Source organism: Mercenaria mercenaria, chromosome 10 (genome assembly GCF_021730395.1).
Source record: "Mercenaria mercenaria strain notata chromosome 10, MADL_Memer_1, whole genome shotgun sequence".
NCBI classification, from domain to species: Eukaryota; Metazoa; Mollusca; class Bivalvia; order Venerida; family Veneridae; genus Mercenaria; species Mercenaria mercenaria.
The window spans coordinates 60,115,609-60,141,034 of NC_069370.1; the positions used below are offsets into that span (position 1 = coordinate 60,115,609).

At 32.8% G+C, this 25,426-nt stretch overlaps 2 long non-coding RNA genes across 3 annotated transcripts; both read right to left on the bottom strand.

Moving 5' to 3' along the window:
• Positions 1 to 490: 490 nt before the first annotated feature.
• On the bottom strand, positions 491 to 23,003 carry LOC128559954 (uncharacterized). Of its 2 annotated transcripts, none has more exons than XR_008372817.1 (3): positions 22,953 to 23,003; positions 7,864 to 7,965; positions 491 to 7,528 (listed from the first exon to the last, which is right to left on the bottom strand). It is a non-coding gene; the product is annotated as an uncharacterized LOC128559954 (long non-coding RNA). The 2 variants fall into 2 exon arrangements; XR_008372816.1 differs by lacking the exon at positions 22,953 to 23,003 and adding an exon at positions 13,965 to 14,089.
• Positions 23,004 to 23,831: 828 nt separating this feature from the next.
• Positions 23,832 to 25,074, bottom strand: LOC123550021 (uncharacterized). Its single transcript, XR_008365953.1, has 3 exons — positions 25,039 to 25,074; positions 24,274 to 24,327; positions 23,832 to 23,913 (listed from the first exon to the last, which is right to left on the bottom strand). It is a non-coding gene; the product is annotated as an uncharacterized LOC123550021 (long non-coding RNA).
• Positions 25,075 to 25,426: the final 352 nt, after the last annotated feature.

Below are 25,426 nucleotides of genomic sequence, written 5' to 3' on the forward strand. Positions count from 1 at the left end.
AGTACAATTTGTGGCTGTCATAAAAAGGAACATTTTAGTTACGAAGACAATAATTCAACGTATGTTTTGAGATACAAATAAGAAATCACCTGGCAGGAGTGGTAAAACTGTATGATATAACATACTTTCCAAACGTTGCACAGCTGAACTTCCTACATGAAGCAATTTTTTTATTCATACCATTAAGGAAAAACACCAGAAAGGGAATGTGATAATCTTATCACTTAAGTATCAACATTTTCAGTGTAGCTGCTGTACATAGGTGTATATAAGAAGCATTTTTTCACAGACACCAGGAAGGAAAAATAAAGTTTTGATAAAGAAGTCAATCAAAACAGTGACTCAACTATAAGCTCTTGCATTGACTGCTTAAAGATAGTAAACTGAAGTGTCACTGTTTCAAAACCCTATGGAACGCCTATACTCTCTTTACATAATAATTGTCAGTTTGTCAAGTGCTTTTCCCAACATATTCGGACAAGTTATAACCTTTCTTGTAGATAAAGCAGTTTGTTATGTACATTTACCAGCTGGTCCTGTATATTCACTAGTTTGTGCTGCACAATCATTAGTTTGTTGTGTTCATTTTTTATTACCCATTAGATATTGTAATCAAAGTTAGAGTCGTTAGATATTGGGCCAAAGTATTGAGTAGCAGCAGTTCAAAATTGAATAGAATCTGCTATGAAAACATGCTTAATTCAACTTCAAGTAATAAATGGCTAGACTGTGTCAAGAATATTTTAGATTCTACAGGAAACACTTTTATTTGGATTAATCAAAGTTTACTAGATTTACGTAATTTACATACTACAATTAAAAGAATACTATTGGACCAGTCTTTCCAAGATTGGAATAATAAGATAAGTATCTCGTTGAAGGGCAAAAACTACAGACTTTACAAAATAAAAGCAAATTTTGAAAAATATCTGACTATACTACCGGAAACCTTAAGAATGCACAACACAAACTTGGAAATATCATGGACAAACTTGTAAATTACATTCTAATATGTCTGACTCTGTTAAAACTTGCTTACGCTAGAATGACGTCAGTTTCATGTGCGGTAATGCCAAACTATTTGTTGCAACCAAAAAAAAACAGCACTACTATATTTTATCTACAGTTTTAGATAAAAGACATATTAGAACTGAAATACTTTCTAACACAACCAGTGAATAACCTACATACATGTTGAGCAAAATCTATCTCGGGTTATTCTGCAATAAACCAAATGCGTGCAATGACGTCATCCGATCCAGGTGCATAGCATGGTCATAAAAAGTATTTACCATATTTCTAATACTGTTGATACTAGTATGTCGTGTTAGAATCGAAATAAAAAGTTCCCAAGTCTGATTTATTGTAGAATAACCCTAGTTTTTCATTCTAATGCGAAACAAAATATCACTCAGATATATTCTTATGCATAAGAACTCAAAACACGGGTTATTCTACGATAAACCAAACTTTGGAACTTATTATTTCTTAAATAAAACCCTGTTTTAACACTACTTATACACTCTGGCAGTAATACAACGTACAAATAATTTCACTCCGGCATCGCCCTCATGGAATTATTACGCCCGGCGTGTAACCACCTATCGTGCATATAATGTTAAAGCACTATTTTGCTATAAATCAGTTCTACATTAAAAACTTTTTTCATCTACAAGACAAATCATAAATTCAACCTGATATATGAGAAAATGCACAAGACAGAATAATAATCATCATGTAGAAATAGTGTAGGCATTCCATATAACCCATTTAGAAGTAGCTGCAAATGGTACTAATGGGACACGACTCAACTGTAAACTGTGATAATCAATGAAGAAAATGTCTTGAAGGAAAGAAAATATTGTAAAGTATTGTAAATATTGTCAAAATGATATTTTTGTTGATGTGTATTTATGGAAAGAATCAGAGTATTCAAATGTTTGTGAGGAAGAGACAAATTTTTGTTGTTACTCGAGATAGTGTACTAAAGAAACCTTTGCTTTCAAATCCTTTAGGAGTCTTCATTGTTTCAAGTATTAAGATTTAAATATATTTTTTCAATTCACTGCTTTAGCACAGTTTAATAAATGAATTACTTTTAACACTTAAAGTTAAATCTGTAATGGAAGTGGAAGTGTTGTGATAATGTAATATGAGTTACATGTGAATTGTAACAGTGACTGCTTTAAATCATCATACTTTAAAACAAAACCTTAAAGGACAAATATTTTCACTAACTTCAGTTAATGTAGCTAGAAATCAAATACTTCAAACCATCATATAAATAGTATTGACAAGTATTTGAATGGGTTACAAATCTACTATAAACTAAATACACTTAGGCACTAAATTATAAGTAATCACTAACTAAGTTGTATAGCGTTACAAATCATTTTACTACATATTGTTCAAGTAACAGCTTAAAATATGGTTTTATATATCATTAACAACAGATAATTATTTTGATAAGATTAAAGGTGTCAGTGTTGCTATTCAACTTTAAATTATGTACTGACTACCCTAACAAATGGTTTTACAGGAATAACCAGTGAAGCTCACAAAACTTGACAATATGAAATTGTCCAGTTTTACATGTTAACAGTTTCATTAACTGCTGTCAATTTACAACAGATGTACCTAACTAATTACTAAGATGTAGGAATGTATTATCAATTGTTAATGCATATTAACAAAGCTCAATCTCAAATGCTGTTACAATTAAACTATGTTATCACTAAAGTTAAAATGGTGCTAAAAATATAAATTTATTTGTAAAGGTAGATAACTTGAATAGTTTTCATGCTATATGTATATGTCTTCAAATGGATGACAAGGATGTCTTTGATCTGCATGCAAAACAACATTTATATATTTTCCTTGAAATGACCAGTATAATAATTTCCTGAGGTAAAAAGAGAATGGTACAGAAAGACAATATTAATGTGTCAAAGCATCAGAAGAGGTAGAGTGATCAAAACTGGAAAAAAAATCCTTAAAATCCAAATGTATGAGTTATATAATCATTACATTGTAGTGAATGTAATACTATTACAATTTTCAACATATTAAATGCAGATCATTCAGTAAATAATGCAACATGTCATGTATGTAATATCTTAAAACTGAAAACATGAAAATATTGCCAATTCATTGCACTATTTGTTCATCTACATCAAGTATCTTTACACAAGTGATGTAATTTATCACGTTTCAGAGTTCATATGCGAACGAAATGAACCAAAATGGCTTTAGCCTGAGTAGTTTAATATCTAAGCATTTGAACAATGAACTGTGATAAATAAGACAATAAATCACAAGAAGGCATTCAAATTTGAATGTTTTAACCTTTAGCCTGCTGGTGCCAAGTGATTTTGCCTTTGCGACCAGTGCAGACCAAGCCTGCACATCTATACAGTTTGATCATGATCTGCACTGTTCTATATCCAGTCAGTAAATTTTCATTTAACACCCCTTTGACTAATAAGTAGTATGGCCCAATTTGAATGACTGACCAGTCCATCTTAGAAATTTAGCAGGCTAAGGGTTAATTTTTAAATGTTAGTAAAAATATTTTGGCAGTAAATATGCTTGGCTTCAGTTAAAGAAGTAGTGATATTTACATTTGCCCTATTCTTTTCCATTTAAGAAATAAATTATAACAAAAGAGTGTTTTATCACTATTTATGCACGATTATATTCCTTGGGCATAATAATACCACAACAGGGCAGCACAAGTAAAATTATTTGTACGACTTATTACTGCCAAAGAGCATAATTAGTGTTAAATCACTCTTTTGCTATAATTTATTTTGATTCTAATATGCACTTAATCGAAAAAAGTAGATAAAATTCAGAAGCGCTCTTTCCTGGTCTCAATGAAATCTTTGACGTCACCGCACGTTAACGCGACATCATTCCAGCATTAGAGTGTTTTAACAGAGACAGGCATATTAGAATAAAAATTATGACATTCATTTTGTACGAACATCTAAAGGAGAGGCGCGATTTTACATCATCGCTGCTTAGTGATAACCGACTGCTGTTTTGACGATGTCCGCATATAGTCAGTGAGAATGTTCCTTAGATGACAATGCAGTTATTCCATGTGTTGAACAGAATGGCTGGTAAGCTGATTTTAATGTTAAGAAAGTAGCTCAGTAGGTCATATTTGTGGTCTCTGAAAGTCAGTTTTAAGTAAGGTGTGCAAACTGTACATATCATCCTAATTTCAAGGCTGTATCTTAAAAAACAAGAGTGCAAGACTGTCACAAAATACGCCTGTCATCGAACTTGGCCTAATTCAAGGGCCATAATCCAACAGTACTTGAGGCGATCTGGGTGTTTATCAAATTGACCAAGATATTATGACCACAAAAATTGTCATCACGTTTGGTGTTGATCAGATCAAGGCTTAATTCACTTTTTTTTTCTCTCAAGTAATTCAAAGGCCTTAATTCAAGAGTGCCTGGGGTGATTTGGCTGGTTATCGAACTTGGCTGAGATATTATGCCAACAAACATTGTCAGCAAGTTTGGTATGACCAAATGAAAACTGTCTGACGTATTTTGAGAGCGAACATGGCTTCAGAACGCTAGCCCCAAGGGTGGTCACATAGTATCCCCCGCTCTTTCTGAGACATATGATTCCTTTCTATTTCTAAACGAGATTATATAACAAACTGCACATAATTTGTAGCATTTATCATTAAAATCAGCTTCCCGGCCTTATGTTCATCACACAGAATAACTGCGACGTCATCTAAGAAATGTTTTCCCTGCCTACAAGCAGACTATTATATAGTTTACAAATGTCAAGGAAATATAATGTAAATATAAGAAATGAAGCTATTATTTTTGGTGTTCATGCAAACTGATTGACAGAATAGGATCAGCAAATAAAAAAGGAATCACTAGCGCAATTCATGGATTTGCCAATCCTATTCTGTCATTCATTTTGCATGAACTACAAAAAAAAAAATCATTTCATATCTTAAACATTTCTTGCATACCAGACGGGGATTTTCAGTAATATTACCGGTGCTGGAAAATCCATCTTACACCCCGGGGTGTAAGAGTCTGGGGTGTAAGATGACTCTCGTGCTGTAAATGACGTATTACAAACTACATATAATGTAGAAGAATTATGTAGTAATTTATAATATATTAATTTTATTTTTATTATTATGTCTTTAAATCGGTATGCAAGAAAAAGATTCTGTCACTGGTTATAGGTGCAGATCGGATTTTCTGGCTCTCTGGTCTGGTAACTGTTTAGGCGTTTACTCGGCTTTGAGCCTTGTTACCACTTAAACAGTTACCCTCGAGTCCGGAAATTCCCATCACACCTACAACCAGTGGATGAATCTTATAATCTCCTGTCATTTTGTGATATGTCGCAGAATAAAATCTTTGTTTGGAGTTTGGATTTGCAGAATTCATATAATAATACAAATCTGAACTCCAAGCACTGAATTTACTCAGTATTCTAAACCGAACCGATTGTTTTGCTATTAAACAAAGGCTGAAGATGTGTGTTATTTTACAACAATTCACTGTTCTGTTCTGACGTCACAATTATTACGTCATAGTGTCAAATGGCATAGCAGTGCTTAGAAAAGAAACCAACCAGGCAAAACAGGCAACTATTTGATAAGACACCTTCAAGGATATACTTGGTAACGTGTTAAACAAAATAATATATCTCATTTAGTGATTTGCTCTTGAATAAAATCATTGTCTAGGGCCTTCAATGCCATTAGCCATAGTAGCCAATTACTAATATTATAGAATCAACTTTTGATACCAAATTGATGGTCCATTTTGCAGTTTTATACATATTTTGTAGGATTTTAACAACTTTTTCTTCATTTGGCTACAGACAACTGTTGGCCAGGACAGACCATGTTTGTTGTTCAGATGTGTATTATCACTCTAGCTGTGCACTCCTGATCAAATTCCTTCGCATCTGAACTCCAAACAATGATTTTATTCAATGACAAATCACTGGATGAGATATTTCATTTCTTAAGAATATGAACATGTTACCTGTTAAAGTACAGCCTTAACAACATTTATTAAATATTTGCCTGTTTTCTTTTGGTTTCTTTTCCAGTGGGCAGTTATGTTGTTTGACGATTACACTTAATATGATGTCAAAAAAAAAAATGAATCGTTGTATAGTAACACACAGTTTTCATCTGTCTTTGTTTCCGGAATAAGTATACGAGACAGGTTGTGTAAGAATACTAATTGTAGGTACCTCTGTAATATTGTACATGTAATGAATGACTTCAATGTTCTTGGTAGTTCATAAGGGTATAAACCATATTGGCACTTATGGCAAATCACGATCAACTGCTAATACCAATCATGGTTTGGTCAGAAGTTTCAAAGTGGTTTATACTCGCATAAACATACAAGACATTCTTTAAATGTATATATTTCCACAGTGAATTCTCTGTTTTTAAGGTAGCCTGATTTAGTAATGGTCTTCCGATATCTTTTTTTTAATCTTAGTTGCATAACTTACTGAAAGGCACAATAAGTCAACATTAAAGTGTGTTTTATACATGTTTGATATTCTGTTTAAAGTACAAGTGCAGAATTAAAATGTTGTTTATCTATAATACTGGTTTCACTGTATTCTAATGAGATTATATGTCCACTACTGAAGATTTACATGGTTGCAGTAAGCATCTATTCCTATATTAAGAAGTATGACATATTCCATATCTGTTGTAACTGACTGTTTTAACAGCTACTGCTTAAAAAAGTGCACAAGTTAACGAAGAAATGTTTACATCTAAGTGGCTAAAAGTTAAATACTTTTGTCAAATTAAAAACACTTTAAAATGTGAAATCAAAAAACAATCATACAAGTATACTTACTGACAATGAAATTTAAACTTAAGGAATTCAAAAACAAGGATTGACAAATCTTATCCAAAACATAACACACTGCCTTTCTTAAAATGGAAACAAAATCAGAATGTCAAGTGGATGTAAGTAACAATAATTTATGTTGCGAAGCCAGGTGACTACTTACATAAAGAAATAGAGATAAAAGTATTACATAAATACAATTTTTTTCAATAATCTAAGTCTTGTGTTTGTAGCATGGTCTGGTGCATGTGCAGTACGAAGTCAAAATTGATTTTTGAATTAGTGAGATATTTATATCTATGGTTACTACATGTTCAATGTAATATACTTTGTTAAAACCAAGCTGAAAGTGGCAGATACTTGAAAATACATCTCTTTCTGGTTGTAAGAACTCCTAATGTCATGATAAAAGTTTTAAAAATCAGGAACTTGGAACAAATTTATTACACAGTCTCATTTCTTTCACTTTCACGGTGTCATTGACATCTTGATGTTCTCCTACAAGTATATTAGACTGGTGAAGTCAATCTGTTTTGTAAGCATGTGTTAAGAACTGGACAGTTGATTTCACAATGCTATTTCAGGCTTTGAAGATGTTAGCACATGATAATTACCACAAAGAGAGATGAAACTGAGGATGATATCACCTGTAAGTAAAAAGATATAAACACCATTATTTCAATGTTTTTTTGGGAACGTATAAACTCTACTTTGTGAGGAAACAGATCAAGTTAAATAATGTTGATATGAGTGACAGTTGAACTTGTGACTGCAATCAAAATATTGGACTGCTTATGTAACATACATTAATGTCAAATAGCTTCTTACTTTCATGCCTCTTCCAAGAATTTATATTTGTTACAGATGTTTTAAAGATAATAAACAGACATAATATACAGGCATGAATTTAAGCAAAACCCTGTATGGTATGCATTTGTGGTTACAATAAATACATTGAGTCTTATATATAGGTAATTATTACCAGTAATTTCTGTAACAGTATTGCACTGGTGACATCTGCCATATATGTTAATTCCCTGTTTCCATCTCAATCTGTTCCTTAGATTGTGCAGTTGACTGACATCTGAAAGCATAAACCAAAAATGTAAATTTTTACCAAATCATTTAGGAGGTACAAGTTGCTGGAAAATATAAAGGGCTTTACTGCTGAAAAGCGCAAATGCTTATAAACTGGTTTCCTACTGCAACACCAAAAACCAGTTTTCCACTTCATGATATAGACAAGACAAAGCTATTGTGATCAGCATTTTCTATGTGAATGACGGGACTTCAAAGTCAAGATAAACTTAAAATGATGAAGTACTAAAATTAATTCCTCTTCTCTGTTCCATTTGTGCTTTAAACTTAAGTAACAATGCAATAAGCTATTAAGGTTTCGAAAAGATAGCACTCTTACAAATGTTTTTGTCCTATCAATTACACTGAAAGATTGAGATAATGGAAGTTAAGATATATTTAACTTGAATGAATAGATAAAAAACCCATTGATGTACATTTCTACTCAGTCTTATAAATCAAATGCATGTGTGTTATTACATTCAAGGAAACAAATTATACAATTAGTACATCATTGACGATGTCAGTTAAGTATCTGCCTGTTTTTTGTTTTTTGGTTTCCTTTTTCAAACATCCCGCTATGCCGTTTCACACTATGATGTAATAATTGTGATGTCAGACCAGTGAATTGTTGTTAAATGATACACAGCTTTCAACCTTCTTTGTTTAATAAGAAATCTAACAAGAGCTCGTCGAACACGAAATGCCCCCCTTGATGCATTCAGTAATTGCACAAGGAACAGAAATTATATGCTCACTGTAAACACAAATTCCATTTCGGAACACAAAACTATGCAAGTGGTCCAAATTTGAAGCCTGTACCTTCAGAAATGTGAAAATAGGTCACTAGGTCAATCTCAAGATCAAAGTTCATTTCAGTACACAAAACTATGCTTGTGGTTCAAATTTGAAGGCTGTAGCTTGAGAAATGTGAAAGTAGGTCACTAGGTCAAAATCAAGGTCAAATTTTATTTTGGAACAAAAAACTATGCATGTGGTCCAAATTTGAAGCCTGTACCTTCAAAAATGTGAAAGTAGGTCACTAGGTCAATAACAAGGTCAAAGTTTTTTTCAGTACACAAACCTATGCATGTGATCCAAATTTGAAGGCTGTAGGTACAGAAATGTGAAAGTAGGTCACTAGGTCAAGATCAAGGTCAACTCATGTCAAGGTTCATCTTGCCACTCAAAACTATACATGTGGTCCAAATTTGAATGATGTAAGTTATGGACATGAAGATTCTAAGTTTTTCCCTGTATAAGTCTATATGAACCATATGACCTCTGGGGCGGGGCCATATTTGACCCGAGAGGGATAACCTGAACAAACTTGGTAGAGAACCACTAAATGATGCTACATTACAAATTACCAAAGCCATAGCCATAGTCTTTGTGGTTTGGACAAGAAGATTTTCAAAGTTTTTCCCTATATAAGTATATGTAAACCATGTGACCCCCACGGCGTAGCCATATTTGACCCTAGAAGAATCATTTGAATAATCTTAGTAGAGGACCACTAGATGATGTCATATACAAAATATCAAAGCCCTAGGCCCTGTGGTTTTGGACAAGAGGTTTTTCAAAGTTTTTTCCTATATAAGTCTATATAAACCATGAGACCCTAGGGGTGGGGCCATATTTGACCCCAGGGAAATAATCTGAACAATCTTGGTAGAGGACCACTAGATTGTGCTACATACCAAATATCAAAGCCCTAGGCCCTATGGTTTTGGACAAGAAGATCAGAAACCATTTAACTGTTCCTGGCCAATGTAACCTTGACCTTTGACCTAATGATCTCAAAATCAATAGGGGTCATCTGCTGGTCATGGCCAACCTAACTATCAATTTTCCTGACCCTAGGCCCAAGCGTTCTTGAGTTATTGCCTGGAAACCATTTTACTGTTCCTGGTCACTGTGACCTTGACCTTTGACATACTGACCTCAAAATCAATAGGGGTCATCTGCTGGTCATTACCAACCTCCCTATCAATTTTCGTGACCCTAGGCCTAAGCGTTCTCGAGTTATCATCCGGAAACCGTTTTACTGTTCAGGGTCACTGTGACCTTGACCTTTAATATACTGACCTCAAAATCAATAGGGGTCATCTGCTGGTCATAACCAACCTCCCTATCAACTTTCATGATCCTAGGCCCAAGTGTTCTTGAGTTATCATCCGGAAACCGTTTTACTGTTCAGGGTCACTGTGACCTTGACCTTTGACATACTGATCTCAAAATCAATAGGGGTCATCTGCTGGTCATGACCAACCTCCCTATCAACTTTCATGACCCTAGGCCTAAGTGTTCTTGAGTTATCATCCGGAAACCGTTTTACTGTTCAGGGTCACTGTGACTTTGACCTTAAATATACTGATCTCAAAATCAATAGGGGTCATCTGCTGGTCATAACCAACCTCCCTATCAACTTTCATGGCCCTAGGCCTAAGCATTCTTGAGTTATCATCCGGAAACCGTTTTACTGTTCAGGGTCACTGTGACCTTGACCTTTAATATACTGACCTCAAAATCAATAGGGGTCATCTGCTGGTCATTACCAAACTCCCTATCAACTTTCATGACCCTAAGCCCAAGCGTTCTTGAGTTATCATCCGGAAACCGTTTTACTATTCAGGGTCACTGTGACCTTGACCTTTGACACACAGACCTCAAAATCAATAGGGGTCATCTGCTGGTGATGACCAACCTCCCTATCAACTTTCATGATCCTAGGCCCAAGCATTCTTGAGTTATCATCCGGAAACGGATTGGTCTACATTCCGACCGACCGACCGACCGACCGACCGACCGACATCTGCAAAACAATATACCCCTCCTTTTTCAAAGGGGGGCATAATAAAGCTGTGTTTGAATTATTATCGAACAATTGTTCATCATTTGGGTATTTTATCAAAAAAGTACATATGCAATATGTGATACCAAACATTACATGATCAAAAACAGAAATAATCAAGAAAAGAACCACTTTAAATAGGTGTGTCATATTTTTTAAACAGCTCAACTAGATTCTTTAGCCATTTTGGTTATTCCTGTAGTTAGGCTTTCTTTAAAAGCAGTTGATGTTTATTAGGTGTCAACATCAACTGAAATTACGGAAAGATTTAAATTTATGAAAGAATGCCTAAAGTACATAATTAAGTAAGTAATAATGCCACATACCTATTTAAAATGATTTGAATTTTGAAAACATACAGAAAACATTATCAAATACTTACTGCACATTTAAGGTCTGACTTGCTCTAAGTCAGACCTTCATGATTTAGAAACAGTAACACTTCAATCATTATGTCTTAAAATTCAAATGGAATGCTTTACAAGAATTCCAATATGGAATGCAATTTGGATTTCAGTACTTAAGACATACATTAAACATGAACAATCTAGGTTCTGTAATATCATGTCTATATGCTGGTGACAGAAACTGCTGCCAATTATTTCAGTTGACATAAGTTTTCATATTATGTAGTACTAGTAAATGAAGGTGCAGAGTGAAAACAATTATGCAAATCAAGTATTCATTGTGAAGAAAGGCTGCTTTAAATATAGTTAAGTGAGTGAAACATTCCTGACCATGCAGGATCTATTGCAAGGTAAAAAAAAAAGCACAAAGAATCTAATACAGACTTTCCCACATAATCATTAAACATTGTCACAAATTATAGTTTGAAGAAGTAATAACTAGGTGCAATCAGGGCTCCTGATATGATGTGTATTAGCGTAAATTACGTTTTGAAATAATGCATATACGCATGTCTGATAAGTTTTAAGCGTATAAAAATGGATATAAAATTACAGAAACACCACACCGACTTTTTACTAGCATAAACAAAATTGAATAGTCTCTATGCTTCACTTAACAAAGCACAAACGGCATTAATTCTTCCACATTAAACGTATACATGCATTGAATGGCACTCTATATACCTAGGTTAGGCCAGCATTTTTTATTTTTCTGGTTTACGGGAGCGCCGACCCTATTTTTTGACAAAACAAAACAAAAGTCATTTTCAGTACTTTTATTTTCATTTTACCCGCCGACCGTCCATAATTGCTGCTGCCAAAAATAACAGTTTAACTGTAAGGTGGAGGTTTTTAATCAAGATCAGCAGACGCATGAAACATGATGACCTACATGAATGTAAATTGTGTAAAATTAAATAGGAAAAATATACAAGTTAACAGACACTAATCTTTGGAGTAAGTTGGCAGAGATAACAAGACTTTAGTGTTGTAAACAAATTGGATCTGAGTAGAAATTGCATTTAATTTCGAAGCCAGTGTGCATAATTTTTATCATTTTGTAATTTTTGCTTTCTAGGATGACAATGCCTGTATTTTAAAACTTTGTATCTCCGGCCAATTAATATGCATAGGATGCAGACCTCAAGAAGTCGCTGCATATCCCCATTTTAATAGCAGTTTTTATTCATGTCTATCATGTTGATATAATAAACATTATGCAATGTTCTTATGATATGTCAACTGTGGTATCTGTATATTTTATTATGAAAAATGTTTCCACAAGTCTATTTTTATTACAAAACAGATACATACAAAAACACAAATAATACATATCCTTGTTGACTTTGAAAATGGCATTATTCATACAAGCTACACATTAAGAAAACAACAGTATACTGAGATGACGAGATATAAACCAGTTCAGAATAGTTCATTTGTGAGTGTGTATGCAATTTAAGCTTGCAAGCTTTTGTTTTCTATGGTTTACAAAAAACAACAACAAAAAATTGTATCCTTTTGGACGTTTTATTTTTATTTATTTGGTCGACTGCTCAAAATTGTGATTTTTATTTGTCCCCCCACCCACCCCACCAGACCCAATTTTTTTTAAAAATCTCCCGTAAACCAGAAAATTAAAAAATGCTGGCCTTAAACTATGTTATACACTCAATGCATGCGTATATCAAATAGTTAGGAATTACTATGGATCATAGGCAAACCTAGTCTCTGAATTTGAAGTTAATATGAGGATAAATCACACCAGCATCCATACAGGTATTTCAATCATGGCTGGATTCAATAAATAGGAATTGAAACAAGTTTTTCCTTCATTTCTACATAGTGTGGTTTTCAAGTGTTTTAAGATAAACAATAGATACTAATATTTCCTTAAATTCAAAACGTTATCCTGTGTGCAAAACGAATTACAACTTTGGAAAATGATATCTAAACAAATGTTTACTCAGGGGGGTGTTTCTGGATTGATATGGCTTAAAATCAAGAAGGAAGAGTCAATACCAATGCATTCTACATGATGTAATAGTTGTATGAAGTCTGAAATTCACAGTACACAAGTAAAGTGCACATGTTAGACTGAATAATAGGAACATACTCCATTACAAAAATATTTGCCTTTGAGAGTGAAGAACTTATTACCTGAATTTTCAAAAGGCAATAAAAGTTGGTTTGCAGTTGAAGAAAGAACATTATGAAAGCGTCAATTCGACTTGCAACCTTTCAAATGATTTTCTTCATCACTGAATTTTAGAAAGGCATTTCAAAGCTTGTAATGAAGCATGCATTCTTGACAATGAACATCACAAATTGTCAGATACTGACAAAGCTTAACATAATTATTTTCACCACCAGATACTAAAAGCTTCTAAACAGTGCTGTTGCAAGACAGATTAATCCACCAAAGAGGAAAAATTATGTAAAAGATACAGTATCAAGTTTAATTGTGAAACATACCATTCAATTTACCATTAAATGTGACAAAACACTGACTAGTACATACACTTAGAACTTTAAGGTTTCGATTGATATTTGATGCCTTGAATGAAACTTGAACCTTATTAAATAACAGAAACGAAAAGTGGTAAGAAACGAAAATTGAACAGCTTATAAAAAGGGAATATTATTCTAAAAAATGCTTGTCAATTTATTGATAAATGCTTAAATTCCCGAATAGGCTCCAAATTAAGGAGCCATGCTTCTGGACAGGTATCGCCTTTAAAAACTCACCGTTGGCAAAGAAATGTTGCTCATCCTCGTTTTTAAGCACTTACAGCACTATGCGAGTGCAAAATATTCGAATGACAAGGTTAAACATTGTTTTCAGTAAGTTTGAAAATTGTTTATTGTCATTTCTTTACAAATGGAAAAGTTTTTTTCAAAGGGGGACAACTTTTGAAATTAAATATTAGACAGTAAAGAACTCAACAGGAAAGCCTACATTTATAGACTGTTATAAGTAACAAGTGATAAAAGTTTCAAAGCCTTAATTATGTCAAACACTTTACACAAAATGTGAACTGGTATAAATTTCTAATTCTAAGTTAAAAGCTCTGTGATATTCTAATTTCATTGAGGGACATCAATGACACGTTGATTTGAATTCAAGAATTATTTTAGTAATAACAATTATTCATTTCTGATTTGCACAAGATCATTTCATGATAACACAGATCGTTTCTTGACAGAATTTAATGTACTGCCACGTTTATAAATTGGTTGTCAAGTATGATAAGATCAGTTTTCTTACAGGAAATCAATATTTCAGCTATGCACAATACAGACTAGCAGTAATATATCTGCCATGTACAATTTCACCTGTGAAAAATACAGACTAGCATTATATCTGCAGTGTGAAATACAAGTACAATATTTACCATTTTTCTGCCATACAATATGACACAGACACTGGCATGTACTCAAGCAAATTCACCAGTTCAATTAATATTCAACCAAATTAAGACCAACAACCTTGCAAAGTATTGGCTAGAATATTTACACAACAAAAAAGAATAAAAATTTTCCATGATACCCGGTGAAATTGATCCCGGCTGTTAGAATTTTCCGACGCAATAGTTTTACTTTATAAATTTTTCACCCGAAAATCAAAGCCAGGATAATAGTATATCTTTCATTGCTCTACAAAAATACACAATTCATACCATGAATACCTGATTAACAGCTGTATGAAAATTTCCAGATTTACTAGACTAAGTAATACTGATTTCAATGAACAAAAAAGTTCCCTTACACCAAGCGGACCTTTTGTCATATAAATCGGATTGGCATCCAGATTTATCCAAGCCAAGGTATCAGACCAAACAGTAACAAAATCTGAATGTTAGCTTAGCCTCATCATAAAAATTAGTTTTTCTAGTTTCTCAGTATGACTGAAATTTCAAACTAATAACAAAGTGAAATTCACCTCTGTAGCATTAACCATAATACAGTTCAAAGTAAGTGCAAAATGCTTAAATGGACCAGAGACACGTTTAATATTAGTTGCAATAAAAAATTAATTGAGTTTTCCAAATCAGTGTTCTTAGTAGTTACAAATACTGCCAATTTGTTATATACAATATTAAGGTTTAAGCTGTAATACATCAAATATTTCTTTGAATCGACAAGCTAAACTGATACTTTTTACTGAAGACAGCTATAATTTAGTCCAGTCCATACTTATGTACTTAATGAGCGCAAACTGTGTTAAACAAAATTAAAATTATTATTCATATTCTTCATATGTCTGAGAAATTGCAGAATGATACTACTTTTATTTGGGTAACCATTACATTTTACACAGACTTCATCATCGCCTCCTTGTCTTGTGTAAAATCTCATAATTTTAAATAAAATCAAACCATTAAATCAATATAATATTTCAATGAAATTTCGAAAATTTGTATTTTGTAGAATCACATGGGAAAAATTTATTCAAAACTCTAATTTTACACATGAAATAGTGATATTTGCTTCTAAATTCACTATTCACTGTAAAAATAAACTTACAAATGTGTTGACACACTTTAAAGTGGAATTATGCCCATATTACATGTTAAAATCCAGCTCAAATGGATGTGATTACAAAAGACGTGGAGGAAATTATAGCTTTAAACCAAATATTCCAAAGTCTTCCTGTTACCAGTACTAAATAATAACTTTCTAAATTTGAAATTTTTTATTTTGACTGGGGGAGTTTTTTCAAGAATAGTCAAACTGCATGTAAGAGTTGCTTCCATTCATCTTCAGAAATCTCTAAATACAGGTAAGAGATATAACTGCACAGAAGATTGAAGAAAACTATTATAATTTTATTAGTCTGATTTCTTTATTTCTGAATCAACAATTTCATATACCTATGTTGCAGCATCGTCAATTAAGCACAATTAAATGCACATAAACCAAAAATTGCTTTTACCCAACGTTCACCAAAACACAGTATTTGCAGTAAGATGCACATAAGGCCACTTTAAACCAATCAGGCAGACAACGAATAGTCAAGTTCACAGCACTGAAACTATTATAAAGTAACGAATGTGCTGACACTCTTCAAACCAAACATGCAGATAGCAAATAGTTAAGTACAAATCAGGGAACACGCTATAAACAAACACATGTGTCTAAAGGAAAACAAGAAGATAGGACATACTTTGGTCAACAGCAATCATAACCATTATGAAGGAACACATATGTGTTGACACAATTTAAACCAAACAAGCAGAGATCACATATTCTTGCCTACCTAGCGGGGTAAGTATACATTTGTCCGAGCACGCGCCAGGGACAGATATTCCTGTCTTTCCCTAGGAAAAAACCTTGTCTAAAATAGCGTGCACTAAGGTGACGTCACATAGTACTGGCACTGTTGTGACGTCATAAACTTTATAAATAATGTCAGGATATACCCAAATGTATTTGTCTTTACGATCTATTTTGAACGTGACAGCTGTTTTCCATACCCTTGGGACAGCATGGATAAAAAAAATAGCTAACGCTCAGTTTTCCATTCCACACTGTCCCTCGGGTAAGGAAAACCCCGTCTTACACAGGCAGGCATGTAAGATCCTTATAGTTAAGTCTAGGCTATAATCTAACAAACATATAAACACACTTTAATCCCCCCAAAAAATAAAACAGATAGGACATTGTTAAGTCCACAATGTTAAACACACTGTAAGCTCATAGTTAAGTCAAACGTAGTGAACACACTATAAACTAACAAATGTGCTGACAATCTTTATACCGAACAAGGAGATAGCACACATAGTTAAGTCCACAGCAGTGAATACACTAAAAATTAACAAATGTGCTGACACAATTTATACCGAACAATAAGATAGCACATAATTAAGTTCACAGCAGTGATTACACTATCACTTAACAAAGGTGTTGACACAATTTATACCGAGCAATGAGATAGCACACAGTTATGTCCACAGTAGTGAATACACTATAAACTAACACATGTGTCACCGCAATTTATATACAAAACAAGAAGATAGCACTTAGTTGAGAAATGAAATTCAATGACTTTTCCATGACTAAACCATACTTTTCTCTGAACAATACCACCATATTTCTCCTCCTTTACAGCCATCCAATCCATCATCATATATTTATTTATATACACAATTTATATACAAAACAAGATAGCAGAGAATATACTCAAAACAAACAGAAGTGCTTTTGTGACTCTACATAAAATACTTTTGGAGCTAGGCGCGACACAACATTCTCGGAAGGACGGACAAGGGCAAATCTATATCCCCCACCCCACAAAAGTGGGGGCATAAAAATAGTCAAAATACATCCAACATTCCTACAAGCTTAACACAAGCAGTATGTGCTAAGGTATTACTAAGTAAGACATGTTACTATGCATACCACAGACTTTCAGACAAAAGAAAACATAGATTAGACAAACCATGTTCCTGTATTTGTGAATTTCAATATGTCTTGCATTTAGTAGCAATGTGTGACCATGATGGTTATGAAGTGTTCAAAGTTTCAAAATCAAACAGTTTAAACAAAATATGGAATGGTATGAAAAATTTAACTGATTTCCAAATATAAAAATGGTCAGATTTCAGCCAAAATAGTTGTCAGAATTATGTTCTCTTGCCTACAGATGGTAATCATGATGATAAACAAGTGTCCAAAGTTTAAAAGCCATATGTCAAATAATTCTGACAAAACGTGGACTTGTATGTAAACAGAACCAATTTCAAAGTCCAAAAAGGGCCATCATTCAGCCAAATTCCTTGATGGAGTTATGTACTCTTGCCTATAAATGGACATGGTGATGGATAACAAGTGTTGAAAGTTTTAAAGCTTTATCTCAAAGGACTGTCAAAATGTGGACTGGTACAAAAAACTTAACCCAGATTTCCAAGTCAAAAGGGGCAATAATTCAGCCAAAATCCTTGATGAAGTTATGCACTCTTGCCCATAACTAGACATGGTGATGGTAAACAAGTGATGAAAGTTTGTTTCAAAGCTTTATCTCAAAAGACTTTGTCAAAATATGAACTGGTATGAAAAACTTAACCAAGACTTCCAAGTCAAAAGGGGCCATAATTCAGCCAAAATCCTTGATTTACTTATTTACTCTTGCCTATAATTGGACATGGTGATGGAAAACAAGTGTTGAAAGTTTTAAAGCTTTATCTCAAAACACTTCGTCAAAATGTGGACTGGTACAAAAAACTTAACCATGATTTCCAAGTCAAAAGGGGCAATAATTCAGCCAAAATCCTTGATGAAGTTATGCACTCTTGCCCATAACTAGACATGGTGATGGTAAACAAGTGATGAAAGTTTGTTTCAAAGCTTTATCTTAAAAGACTGTCAAATATAAACTGGTATGAAAAACTTAACCAAGACTTCCAAGTCAAAAGGGACCATAATACAGCCAAAATCCTTGAATTAGTTAATTACTCTTGCCTATAACTGGACATGGGGATGGAAAACAAGTGATGAAAGTTTGTTTCAAAGCTTTATCTCAAAAGACTTTGTCAAAATATGAACTGGTATGAAAAACTTAACCAAGACTTCCAAGTCAAAATGGGCCATAATTCAGCCAAAATCATTGAAGGAGTTATGTGCTCTTGCCTATAACTGGACATGGTGATGGTAAACAAGTGCTAAAAGTTTCAAAGCTTTATCTCAAAAGATTTTGTCAAAATGTGGACTGGTACGAAAAACCCGACGCCGTGGTGATTAGGATAGCTCTACTTATTCTTCAAATAGTCAATCTAAATAAACTGAACACACATACTAAGCAGCAGAACTAATGCAAAACTGTAATACCTGTTTTAGTTTACAATCATCCGTGAATATGAAAAAAATTAACTTTACTTCTTTTTGGAACTGTCAACACTTATGAGAGGTAGCTTTATAATTGAATAATAAAGCCCAGTTACTGCAAACTTAGATTTCATCATCATCAATTCCTTTTTTTTTTACTTCTTTTTTAGGATGCATAAAAACAATTTTCATACGTCTAACCCTTGAATCTTCTGTCCAAGTAGAGTGCAAACTTGGCGGAGCGATTAAATTGTTTGGTACTTGTATACCATCACCATTTACAAACAAATTTCTATTTAGTTCAGATACAGGTTGTTGGGGAGGCACACTCCTTTGTACAAGTCGTAAGGGAGGGTATTCTTTAACTGTACCAGAACTGTCTTTCAATAAGGACTGTTTCTGGCCCTGTCTGCCCTTCTTTTTCTGGGTTGCCTTATATTTTGGTTGTTTTTCAGGTTTTTTATTAGGTGGAAGTTTCTTTCTCTTCTGCAATTTTGGCATACTAACTGCAACACTTAAATAGGCATTATTGTCTGCAATTAGTGATTCTAAAGCCCTATTTAAGGTAGTGAAACGACTAAAAAGATTACTATTTTCCATTTGTTTCTTTAAAAATTCTACATTACTATGAAACCTATAAATCTCCCTTTTGTGACTACTTTGTTTCAAATTTTGTTCTTCCGTATAAATTTCAGTTTCCATTAATTCAGAATCTTCAGGATTTTCTGCAAAAGGCATACCAGAACAAACAATTGAATGAACTTTATGAATATGTTTGCAGCATGGATTTGTATCTCTGCAATTACAAGTATATAAATGGGGACATAGTTTCTGACAGGGTTTAACATTACAACTTATATAACATGGAGAGATTGAGCAGGATTTTTTCAACAAAATTACTCGATAAAGTAAGTCATTTTCAGAAGATTCTACTGTATAAGTTTCTTCATTTATTGCACACACATTATCATCACTTATGAGCAGACTGTTTTTATGTCGTCCAGATTTGTCTATCAAGTCAGAGGTCTGTTTCATTCTAGATAATCTTAGCTGTTCAATGTAACAATTATCTTCATATTTCAACAAAACATCTATTAATTCATCTAATCTGTGATTTTGTTTACCATCAAAGTATATATGTTTGAGAGTTCTATGGAAACTTTCCAAATGGTTATTTGTTGTTATTCTGTTTCTCAGTCCTAACTTCCTGTAATGAAGAGCCCATTTTTCTTTCCTTGGTAAATAATTATTTACAAAATACTGGTAAAATGATGTATATTGATCTTTATATAAATATTCAAAATCATTAAGTATCAACTGAAATTCCAACTCTGTTTTGGAATAAATCAATTTCCTTAAATGACACAGCAGTGTGGCACTAGTTTCTTTTCCATACATGCTCTTCAATTTACGACCCCATGCAGTTATAATGTGATATATACATAGATAATGTTTTACATCATTTCCAAATGTGCTTCTGGCAGCATTAAATCCAGCATGTGTGTCATCAGTTAAAATACAATCAATTTTTGTGTTAGGACATTTTTGTTTTACTGTTTGAAGGAAAATGGTATTGGCAATTTCATCATCTCTATTTGTAATACAAAAAGCTACTGGAATTCCTTTATACTGGTCATTTACAACAAGAAGTGTATTTAAATAAAATCTGTACTGATTAGTACCATGAGTTGCATCCAGACAAATAACTGTGGGTGCAAATTTCTTGTAGCAGTCAACTTGTTCTTTTGTCATAAGAATAAGCATAAAATCATTTTTGGATAAAGAAATGCCAGGAACAGAAATAAATTGTTGTTTAAACAGTAGTACTGGATCATTTGATAACTCCTGTAGTTTTTTAACCTTTAAAGCAACTGATACTGCATCATTCTCATGTTTATCACTAGAAAGATTTAAATATCTTCTCTTAATATTGCGTACATCTTTTCTAGTTATTAACTGGCATTGTTTCAAACTGTTTGAATCTCTATTATCTAAATTACAGGCATCATCCTTCAAGTTTTCTAGAATTTTAGAAATAGGCACCCCAAGAGAAAGTTGAGTCATTATAAGAGTTTTAACATTATCAGGAATTTGGAGATATCTTGACTCTTCTGTACCAAGAGTATGTGAATGAGACTGTATATATTTTACATTCACCTGATCTACAGATTTTGTAACAAACATTCGGGCAGGGCAGATAGAATTAATTTTACAAGAGCCTTTTCGTCTTTTTGCACGTTTTCTGTCTTTTGTTTCTCTTACAAATCCATTTCTATTACATACATACTGCAAGGATATAATTCCTTTTAAGAATTTAGACTTCGTACACTGGGAAAACTGAACACTGTTCTTTGATTCTTCAGATAGTTTCCATGACATAAATTCCTCATCAGATTTAAATTCTAAGTTAGCAATTTTGATGTGATACTTATGGCATTTTTCAATATGATTAATCATATCTATAACTTTAAAAAACTTCAGATTACAAGATGGATGTAAACAAGATATATAACTAAGGCTCTTTTTTTTCTGGTTTGTTCGAATTTTGTGTTTCCTCAAGCAATGTCTTCTGTAATTAAAGGGGGTACTAAATTGGATAGAGCAAATATCACAGAAGTTTTTGGAAAGATTTTGCTTTACAACTTTCGAATCATTTTTCTTCACAGAATGTAGGTGATCATGACATTTTACTTCAGATTCTGAATTTGCTGTTAAGACATCACCCCTTTCATAATTTTCTGTTATTATTTCTTCCTTTTCAAGATTAGTTATAGGAGTATTATTTGTAATGCCATCACGGTCAACTGCAAGGTCATAATGACCACCTGCATCAGATGAATAAATCAAGTTTATATATCTATTGAAGTTACTATTCTCATTAGATGGTATAGTTTTGACAGAAGAAATACCAGATGCACCCCCCTGAGTAATCAGTATGTTCCTCTGAAGTGCTTGGCTTAATGCCAAAACACATTCAAACCCAGCATACTGATAATTTTGCGACAATAAATTCAAAGATCTTTCCATATACTGTTCTTGGGATTCACTGGGATTTTCTGGTGTAAAAAACATTGCAAAGTCATTAGAATTATGTCTGATATGAGTAACTGCAATTTGTCTGTAATAATCATAGTTTTCCTCTGTACCTTCAACAGCAAAACTAATTGACCTAAACAAACAGTTTCCATCACCAAAAATATGATATCGCTTTAAACCAAATTGCAGTAAATATTCATTCTGATTGAAGCGTTCATATGTTTCAATTTCAAGACCTCCATAACAGTTAGTATTCTGCAATGAAATAAATTGACCTTTGCAAAATTTTCAATTCACTAGGAATAAATCCGAAAATAGGGTAATTAGAGGTATCAAGGTTTACAATGAGAAATATGACTGCAAGGAATACTTTGAAAGCATCTAATACAAAACATTCATCTGTGAATGAATGTTTGGAAATCAATTCCATGAAATGAAGAAAAAAGTTTGTTTCCAATGTTATGTAAGAATTATATTGTCACTGATAAGGGTGACAATACCGATATTGGCATATTGGCTGCGCCTTCATTAAAATATTAAATTGACTCCATATAGGGGATGATATAATTCAACATCACACGGGAAACAAACATTTATCCTCTGCATATTAAAAGAGAGTATATCTATAGAGCATAAATATCATCAATCTGTCAGAACCAATGATGTAGAAAAGTGAATCTCAATGTCGCAGGCAGAATAAAAACAAACCACATACTTTACATACATGGCAAGTTTTATGCACAAGCCTGCTGTGTATATGAATTAAACCAACTTGTATACGCTATTTAGCACACCATTTTGCCAACAAATGTGTACTCATACATGTATATATTACAGTTTCTAACCATTACCTATCTGCTACTGTTACAAACATACCTGAACTAGTTCCTCTGGCTTTTGCATGTCTGACTTGTCTTGCTCGAAGGACTGCAGTAAAAGATTTCCAAAAAAGTTCACAGCATAAAGGTTATTTGTTTGTTTTAGTGTACCACAGATATATCTTTCGTAAAAGAAATTGCAGATTCCATCTCTTCAATGGAATCTTACAATCGCAAGCGAAAGACTATTTGCTGCACTTAAAACAAACAGCAACAAGTCCACTTAATTTTTACAATCAGTTCATTTTTTGTAATCATAATGCATCCTATTTACCAGTTCATGACCCAATAACACCATATGCAGTTAAACAACAGTACAATGAAACAAGTTTTAAAAGCTGTAAAACATGTATGAAAATGCGTCACTTTTGTTCTAGACATACAGTGTCAATGTAATGCAGTTGGTACTGTACCAGATGTAGCAGTCAAACTATCATATAAACACAGCTATTTCATAATCTGATGTTGGCTGTACATATGAAACATAAAGATCCTGTTATTTAATATTAACACTCTAAATCATTAATATGCCAAGGTAAACTTTTTAAGCAGATGATGCAATCTTGAAATTATATATAACACCATTCTCTGGTTAAAAACAATTCTGCTTTATCATTAATATATATATTAAATTCCCTACTGTTGTACGATCCTCCACAATATCAGATTGTAGGTCACTATACGTGTGGTTGTTTACAACAAAGCCATCAGTCACCTAAATCATACAAATAGGTTTTTAAGATAAATTATACAAGAAAATACGAGTTAAAAAGTTTATAATTTTATTTACATAGAAAGTATTTAAATATTTCAGAATCTTATAAAAGTTTTATACATATGTGCTTTATAAATACATAATTAATCTTTATTCTTTTAGCACTTACTGTTGTACGATTCTCCACAATATCAGATTGCTGGTCAATATATGTGTGGTTGTTTACAACAAAGCTATCAGTCACCTGAATTATAATTGCAAGAAAGAATTTAAGATAAATTATACTAAGCAATGGTTTGTTCAGACAGTTTGAAATTTCAATTTAGTAATTTAGTATATATATCTGTTGGAATCATATAAAAGGGAGATTATATACTACATAATTATATACTGCAGGTTAACTAAAGAAAATCTGATAAATTTATTTGCAATACTTTAACAGGACATATTCAAATATGACTGTCAATTAGAAATCACATTTCAGTATTAACTTTTAAAAATATTGCAAAATCTTGATTACTCGGCTCCAGGACCACGTAACTTAATACTTACTTATTTTTTAAACATCAATTATAGTAAACAGTTTACTGGACATGTAACTTACAACTCCACTTTCTTCCAGAAACTGCACTGCTGAAATTTCTTCTACTTTAATATGCTGAAATATAATTATGTTAATCGATCCTGAAGATTAAAAATGTTTATAGATCCGTATTTCAATGCACAGGCTCAGCATTTAACATAAAAAAAATATTTGTTTAATGGCCCTTTGCAGTTGATCACACACTAAAAATATTTTGAAAATTTGAATTCCTTGTAACTGTACTACAAAATCAATACAGTGCTTTTCATCATCCAAGTAATTCTCAACGCAAATCTACTGGGATACAATTTAACTGTAAGTCTTACATGGACATAGGAAATCCACAAAAATACAAAAAACGATTAATCCATTAAACTTACACCAATATAATTAGTAGAAATCAAGCAATATCCACTGATTTCAGACAAAATAATTCATCAAATAGTTATGTCTGAGGATCAAACTCAGGACAATGCAATCTGTGAATGTGAAGTCTACCTGTTCAGCTAGGTTGGCAAGCATTGCTGAACTACATCGCATCACCACGTTATATTTGACCAATCAAAGACTGAGTTTCGTCAAGTAAAGGTATATCTTAAGTTGCCCTATGGGCAAGTGTTCTACAATTTATATCTGACAGTGCTGTATGTGACCTATATATATTGTGGATTAATATAAATTCAAAAACAAAGAAAAAAACATAGCTGTTAATTTGCTGTCTATATGCTTGGTACTTCATGACAATTACACTGTGAAGGAAGACTTCGGCATAACAAGCTAACTCACATAATCATGTTCACCAAGAAAGCTGTGCATAAACTGAAAAAAGAAAACATTTCAATACATTAGGATAACAAAAAAAAAGGAAATGATGTGAAAATGTCTGAATATTCATAAGAAATACACTATGTATACAATAAAACAAACAGTATGTAAGACCTTTAAAAACTGATCCAAAATAGCATAAATATTCAATATATTCAATTTGCTTCTGAATTCAAGTAAGCAGTGTCCTATGCATAAACAATACAGTAACTTATAATATAGTTACCAATAAACTATTACATTTTAGCTATAAATCTGCCAAATAGGCTACCTGCCTATCATATAAATTCGAAATTTATCTCTAGAGGTTCATTGATCACATGCTTCTATGTTTAACAACCGGGCTAAA